This window comes from Triticum dicoccoides, chromosome 4B (genome assembly GCF_002162155.2).
Source record: "Triticum dicoccoides isolate Atlit2015 ecotype Zavitan chromosome 4B, WEW_v2.0, whole genome shotgun sequence".
Lineage (NCBI taxonomy): Eukaryota > Viridiplantae > Streptophyta > Magnoliopsida > Poales > Poaceae > Triticum > Triticum dicoccoides.
Window position 1 is genome coordinate 91643200 of NC_041387.1, and position 8405 is coordinate 91651604.

The 8405-nt window shown below is 47.1% G+C and overlaps 1 pseudogene; it reads right to left on the minus strand.

Annotated features, from left to right (window-relative positions):
* The window catches only part of LOC119292548, a 9155-nt pseudogene extending 7641 nt beyond the window's left edge, over positions 1-1514 (minus strand).
* Positions 1515-8405: the final 6891 nt, after the last annotated feature.

Genomic DNA, 8405 nt, shown 5'->3' on the forward strand with positions numbered 1-8405 from the left:
AGCCGGAGCGAGGGAGCCCGCGGCGCCGTGACCCGTCGACGGCGAGTTTGCACCACCGGCCCCCGATCTACAGCCACCACTCCCCCCGACGCGCCGCCATCTAGCCATGCCGCCGGCCCGACCGCCCCCACCATCGGTCGCCTCGTCCGGTGCCGGAGCATCCCCGCGCACCTCCCAGCCGCCAGGCGGCGAAGCCTCCCCGCGCGCTTCCCCGCCGCCGGGCGCCGGAGCCTCCCTGCACGCCTCCCTCCGTCTAGTGCAGGAGCCTCCCCGCTCGCCTACCCGCCGCCTGGTGCAGGAGCTTCCCCGCGCACCTCCCCGCCGCCGGGAGCCACCCCTCGACGGACCTCGTCGATAGAGCTCCACCACAAGCACGGTCGTCTCCCCAACAACAATGGCTCCGCCTTCCAAGTTGTTGCCAATACGCCGCCAACGAAACGAAGATGGAGTCACATCCAACAAGATGCAGGTGATGAATCCTTCCCACACAAATTACTAGTAACACAAGTTTTTGAGATCTGGGTTTGAATGAAGATATGTACCACGTTTCTGTCAATTTATCAGTTCATCAGTTTATCTGTGCTGCTATGCTCTGCCTACATGTTACACTATTAGGTTCATGAGTACAAAATTGTGTGCTGCATCAGTACATTGCAAATGCTAGCATCAGTTCATTGACACCCCTGACATTTGATGCACGATTAGCATGTCGAGATTAGTGTCAGTACGTCTAATATGCTAGCTTCAGTTCAAGTAAAAAAAACTTAAACTTGTGCATCAGTCCAAGTAGATAGTACTAAGGTTCAGCTACCACTGAAAAGTTGTATGTTGTTATTTCTAAGAGTACAAGTCATCTAGTTGCGTCAGTTCGAACAAGTAAAAAAACTGTTACTAGAAAAAATTATAAAGTTGTTACACAGTAAGTTCAATGATACATAAACTGGCAGTACTTGTAATGTAGATGCATTGATGCACGATTAGCATGTCGAGGTTACTGTCAGTGCATCTAATATGCTATCTTCAGTTCAAGTTAAAAAAAACTTAAACTTGTGCATCAGTCCAGGTAGATAGTGACAAGAGAGTGCCACAGTTACACAGTAAGTTCAATGATACATAAACTAGGAGTACTTCTAGTGTAGTTGCATAAGTTATAGAAGAACAAAAGAGAAGTCATGCATGAGTTCAATGTCCAGTTTACAAAACAGTGCTAAAAAACCAGTACATCAGTACATCCGTGTTTGAACATGAATGTTCATCAGTTCGACTGAAAATGAAACCACATTAATCCCTAAAACTTTTGAATGTTGTTTGCAGAAGCATGAAAGGCGGCGCACACAGCAAGCGTTTCATGAGCAAAACAGATATGGGGCACCACCTGGTTGGGTAACACCAGAAATACCGCCTGGATATTTCAACAGTACAGGCAGATTTGAAGATACACCGCAATCATCAGAAGCACGGACAGGTCCTTCTATACAGCAAACAACAATGTCTGGGAATGCAAGCTTTGCCATTGCTGGGTTGCAACAAGACCAACAATATCACCAACAACAATTGTTTTCCTTCCCCAGCGCATGCAAAAAGCCAAGGATAGGAAGCCGTGGATGGGTTGCAAGAAGGCTTCCACCAGTCGCTCCGTCAACATCAATCATCCGTGCTGCAAAAGCAGTTGCGACGGGAAGACCAGGTCAAAAAGACAGAAATTTTGACCACTCTAGCAGGTTCAAAAGTACAAGATATGAGCCATATAGACAGGAGCAACATCACAATGAATCTGAGGAGAGACGGCCGTACAACGAGAGACGGAGATCTTCGTCATCGTTGCTCCCTCCAAGAGATGCATTGCTGCATGTGCCAAGGGTGACACCACCGGCGCCCATAAACCAGGGAGAACAACAAACACCAGAGGCAGCGTAGAGCTATACACATGTAAGTATCCATATAGAGAAAAAATACAAAGCACAGTCCATACCATGGTGCTGTGACCACCCCATCTAACATTTTTGTTTGGTCACTGTTGTGTGCAGCCACCTGACATTGAAGCTTATGTTCTGCCACGGCTAGAGATGAGGTTTGAAACGTTCAAAGAAAGTAAGAACTTCTACAACGTATATGCGAAGCACACTGGTTTTGCTATCAGGGAAGGCCCCAAGTTTAAGACCAGAGCCTACCTTTATTGCACGTGCCATGGAGTTTATGAATCAAAGGTGTCTGAAGCAAATAGACAGCGTAACAAGACGACTGCCAGAACTAACTGCGGGGCTAAAATGGGGCTGAAGAAGGAAAAGGATGGAACATTTGTCGTAAAAGAGATAGTCTGGGAACACAACCACAGGCTACAGCTCACCGCAGAAATGCTTGTCTTCTTGCACTCTCACAAAAACTTTGACAAAACAATCTTGGAGTACGTCAAGTACCTGCAGTTCAAAGGCATTGAACACGTGCAAATCATGAGCATTCTGGGCGGTGATAACCCTGGTAGATACTTCCTCGAAATGAATGCCAAAGACCTGATTAACCTGTAAGTACAATCTTGTTCTCCTCCCATAAACCGCCTACGTATTTTTTCCTCTGTCAGTACAAACATATCATGCAACGCATGACCTGGCGCCAGTTCAACATGCATTTTTCAATGAACTTTTAATATGCAGGAAAGCAAAGAATTCAAGGATTGATGATGTGGACGATGTCCTAAAGACTGTCAACTTCTTTAGGGAGATGAAAGCTATAAACAAGGAATTCTTCTGTGACATGCAACTCGATGAGTCCGACAGAGTTAACAACATATTATGGGCGAACGCAAGCTGCCGAGGGGCGTATCAGGACTTCGGGGACTGTGTAACGTTTGACACAACATATAAGACCAACAAGTACCATATGCCACTTGGGGTGTTTGTCGGAACTAACAACCACTTACAGACTACATTCTTTGGTTTTGCCCTGATAAGAGATGAGGATGCAGATTCATTCAAGTGGTTGTTTGAGACATTTTTAAGGTGCATGAGAAGGAAGGCTCCTACATGCATCCTCACAGGTACACCCGCTAAAACCACCCCAAACCACCACCCCCCTTCCAAAAAAGAAAAGGAAAGTAACACAATAAAAATGTTGTGTCAGTTCTATTGGTATATATGCACAACCATCTGCTGACCACTCCGAGTCTATTTTCTCATTACCAGACCAGTGCCCGGCAATGGCTTTGGCGATCGCAGATGTTTTCAAGAACACATTACATAAGCTATGCCGCTGGCACATTATGAAGAAGTACAGGGAACACCTCGCGTACCTGTATTTCCTGCACGACGACTTTAAGGATGAATTCACATCAATTCTCAACTGGCCCCTCATGCCAACTGAGTTTGAGGATGCCTGGAAAAGACTCATGGATAAGTACAACCTCCACGATGATGCCACAATGGTGGGCATGTGGAACGAGCGTGAGAAATGGATATCAGCCTACTTCAAAGAAATTTTCTGCGCCAAAATGACATCGACACAGCGAAGTGAGAGCATGAACTATGTGCTCAAGAAGAACTACGTAAATGAGAGACATAACCTACACCGTTTTGTCAGCCAGGTAAACTCCTGCGTCAAAACCAGGAGGCAGACAGAGAACCAGGAGACAATGGGTAACCGGGTATAGCTCTATCACTTGTCGTAAGACAACAAATTACATGCTTACTAAAGTAAAAACTTTATTAGAAGTTTTTCCTGCGAGAAAACTAACAATTTGGTCATCATTCTTGCATCTGCAGAAGGAACAAAACACACTGACCTTCTATGGGTTTGACACCCAGATGGCAAAGTTGTACACACGAGCTGTGTACAGCGAGATTAGAGATAGGCTAAAGCTGAGCACTCTCTTCACAGCGACAGAGATGGAAGAGCCCACAAAGTACCTGGTGCGCTACAACCACCCGCAAAAACTGTCTGTGTGGGCTCAGCACGCGTTCCAGGTGGTTGCAGGCCCCGTGGGAGAAACATATGAGTGCGAGTGCAGGCTATGGGACCACACGGGTAAGGACTACAAAAAAGATGTTACATAATGTACTACTTTTTTTGCAAAGTTTTTGTTCGAATGAAATGACAAAAAACATGCACCTCTTCCAAAAACAAATACAGGTCTTTTCTGCGTCCATGTCATGTGCATGATCCAGATAATTAAGGCTGAAAGCATTCTAGAGAAATACATACTCGGGAGATACACCAAACGCCCGAACATCCAGGCAACATTTGACAGAAATGACTTGAGGACAGTAGCGTCAAACAAGGCATCCCAATACTGCATTGAAAGCTCACTGCTGACGCTGAACACGAGGGTGCATAGAAAAAGCTTGAGAAGCCAAGAGCAAATGGCAAGGACGCGGGTCGTCATGGACAAACTTGAACAAGAACTCGACGCCATGCATTCTGCTGAAAATGGAGGTGTCACGGACAATGAAGCCATTGAGCAGGATATTGCTACAATGTTATCCGAGATGAACCATATGGGAGCTATTGACCCGTTTGAGAACGAGGAAGAGGAGCAGCAGCAACCGAAGCTTGCCCATGTGCACACTGAAGAGCACCGACAAACTCACATGCGAGATCATGAGCTCGATGGTGCTGTAGGTGAACAACATGACAATAGCACATCCTACCAGTAGCAACAGGAAAGGGTGATTAAACCCCCAATATTCTCAAACACAAAGGGGAGGAAGAGCAAGACGCAAGCAGCGAAAGCTGCGAAAGCAGCAGCGAAAAAGCCACCACGCCCCATCAAGCGCGTGGAATTTGGCCCGGACGGCAAACCCCTAGGGGTAAGGGCATGCGGATTCTGCAACGTCGTGAGCAACCATAACTACCGCACATTCCCACTCCGCACAGATGCCACTGTCAACAAGAACAAGCAGATTGGAGCCACCTAGCTTTCTACCAATGGAGACAACACACATAACAGCTACACTTGCCGCAAGTGTGGCAGAACTGACGGACATAATGCCCGCACGTGCAAAGTGGGCAAGGAGGTCAGTGGAGCTGAACATAAACAGGGCAAGGTGCAGAGTTCCAAGCAGTCAAATGAAGACGATGAAGAAGAAGAGTTTGATGAGAATAACGGCCAATCAGACGAAGACAATGAAGATGACAGTGTCGGGGGCGAGGAAACTGAAACTGACGATGAAGCTGCCAAGGCTCAACCTGGAAAGAGCGCCGGCAAGGCACAACATTCGGGGACAGTTAGGAGAAGCTCAAGACTGAACAATACATAGTGGTTATACTGTTGCGTCAACTAAAAAATAACCTTGTAGTCTCAGTTGCATCAGCACACAATGAGGAAGCATTTCACAAAACACTATCGTTACCAAAACTTATTTAGCTTTATCGTCGATTTCTCGATCAGAACTAAAGTTATTTTTTAGTTTCTGATTTGTTCCCGCTGGAGCAGTGACATTATTATGTAAACTATTTTATAATCATTTTGAATGCAGTCACAAAATACGTTTGAAAAAACATATCTGGATATATCCGACGCAAAACGCTACTGTGAACCAGTAACTCAGGAAAAAAACATGTCAAGGAAAATTTTAAACTATTGTATAACATCAGTACTGATAACTCTCAGTTGGCAGTATAAGGCAGAGTACACATCAGTACTGATATAATTTCTGATATGTGCCCGCTGAAGCAGTGACATCGTTATTTAAACCATTTGATAATCCTTTTGAATGCAGTCACAATTAAATTTGAAAAAACTTATCTTGATATATCTGACGCAAAACGCTACTGTCAACCAGTAACTCAGAAAAAAATGTCAAGGAAAAATTTAAACTCTTGTATTACATCAGTACTGATAACTCTCAGTCGGCAGTACAAAAGGCATAGTAATAACAAACACACCAGTGAACGACTGAAAAAAAATCGTTTTGAAAAAATAAAGCTATGCCTGCTCCTGCCAGTCCCAATTCAGAAAGACCATCAGTACATAAAAATAATTACCTCAAGCAAAATGCGAATATGATACATCATGTACTGGTGAAAATCTAATTTATCTGTAAAAAATACTCACAGATTATCTTGATATAAACAATCCTTTAAAAAATACGAAAATTGTTTTAAAAAAACATTAGCACCACACATAGTCTCGCTGGTATTTGGTACATTCAATTACACTTCAATCACCAGTCCGAGTACGACAGTAGAGGAGTTCAGACCTCCACCAACACCGACGCTGACACGCGCAAGTGGGATAAGCACCTGATAAGTACAGCTTCGGTGCCACAGTAAAATGCCATCATCACCACCGCAGAGACGTGCAAGTGGGATTTGGCAGGTCATACGTACAGCTTGACAAGACTAGTCAGTTCAACAGTAAAAACCATTTAACTTGGACGGTTAGTTCTTCCACGCCACCACCCGCGCCACCCACTCGGCGGTTGCCACGATGCACTGCAAACGGCGACCCCCACGACCACTACACACACGCCCCCGACGAACCTCCTCCCACACACCACCGCCGGCGCACTGCAAAAATACCCCATTTTATTATATCTCTCCCTCGTTCCCACAAACCACCATTGCCGCTTCCATTTCCACTGCACACAAACCTCTAGCATCTCTCTCCAAAGCCCACAGTCGCCGGAGGAAGGCCATGGCGGAGGAACCGTCCGCCAAGCGTCATCATGCCGAGACGTCGGACAACAGGAGCAACCTCGTCGACATTAACGTCCCCGGCGAGAGGTGCGAGTACACCAGAACGCTCAAAGGGGTCGAGCTCCACGGCAAGGAGACGCTGGAGATCGTCTGCACCAGCTGTTGGGGAACGTAGTGTTGGAAATATGCCCTAGAGGCAATAATAAAAGTATTATTATTATATTTCCTTGTTCATGATAATTGTCTTTTATTCATGCTATAACTGTATTATCCGGAAATCGTAATACACGTGTGAATACATAGACCACAATATGTCCCTAGTGAGCCTCTAGTTGACTAGCTCGTTGTGATCAACAGATAGTCATGGTTTCCTGGCTATGGACATTGGATGTCGTTGATAACGGGATCACATCATTAGGAGAATGATGTGATGGACAAGACCCAATCCTAAGCATAGCACAAAGATCGTGTAGTTCGTTTGCTAGAGCTTTGCCAATGTCAAGTATCTCTTCCTTTGACCATTAGAGCGTGTAACTCCTGGATACCGTAGGAGTGCTTTGGGTGTATCAAACGTCACAACGTAACTGGGTGACTATAAAGGTGCACTACAGGTATCTCCGAAAGTATCTATTGTTTTATGCGGATCGAGACTGGGATTTGTCACTCCGTGTAAACGGAGAGGTATCTCTGGGCCCACTCGGTAGGACATCATCATATGCGCAATGTGACCAAGGAGTTGATCACGGGATGATGTGTTACGGAACGAGTAAAGAGACTTGCCGGTAACGAGATTGAACAAGGTATTGGATACCGACGATCGAATCTCGGGCAAGTGACATACCGATAGACAAAGGGAATTGAATACGGGATTGATTAAGTCCTTGACATCGTGGTTCATCCGATGAGATCATCGTGGAACATGTGGGAGCCAACATGGGTATCCAGATCCCGCTGTTGGTTATTGACTGGAGAACGTCTCGGTCATGTCTGCATGTCTCCCGAACCCGTAGGGTCTACACACTTAAGGTTCGATGACGCTAGGGTTATAAAGGAAGCTTGTATGTGGTTACCGAATGTTGTTCGGAGTCCCAGATGAGATCCCGGACGTCACGAGGAGTTCCGGAATGGTCCGGAGGTAAAGATTTATATATAGGAAGTCCTGTTTCGGCCATCGGGACAAGTTTCGGGGTCATCGGTATTGTACCGGGACCACCGGAAGGGTCCCGGGGGCCCACCGGGTGGGGCCACCTGCCCCGGGGGGCCACATGGGCTGTAGGGGGTGCGCCTTGGCCTACATGGGCCAAGGGCACCAGCCCCAAGAGGCCCATGCGCCTAGGGAACCCTAGAGGGAAGAGTCCTCAAGGGGGAAGGCACCTCCGAGGTGCCTTGGGGAGGATGGACTCCTCCCCCCCCTTCTTGGCCGCACCCCAAAACCCATCTAGGGCTGGCCGCCGCCCCTAGGGGGTGGGAAAACCCTAAAGGGGGCGCAGCCCCCTTCCCCCCTATATATATTGAGGCATGGGGCTGCCCATAATACGTGATTTGATCTCTCGTTGGTGCAGCCCTGCCCCTCTCCCTCCTCCTCCTCTCCCATGGTGCTTGGCGAAGCCCTGCGGGATTGCCACGCTCCTCCACCACCACCACGCCGTTGTGCTGCTGCTGGATGGAGTCTTCCTCAACCTCTCCCTCTCTCCTTGCTGGATCAAGGCGTGGGAGACGTCACCGGGCTGTACGTGTGTTGAACGCGGAGGTGCCGTCCGTTCGGCACTTGATCA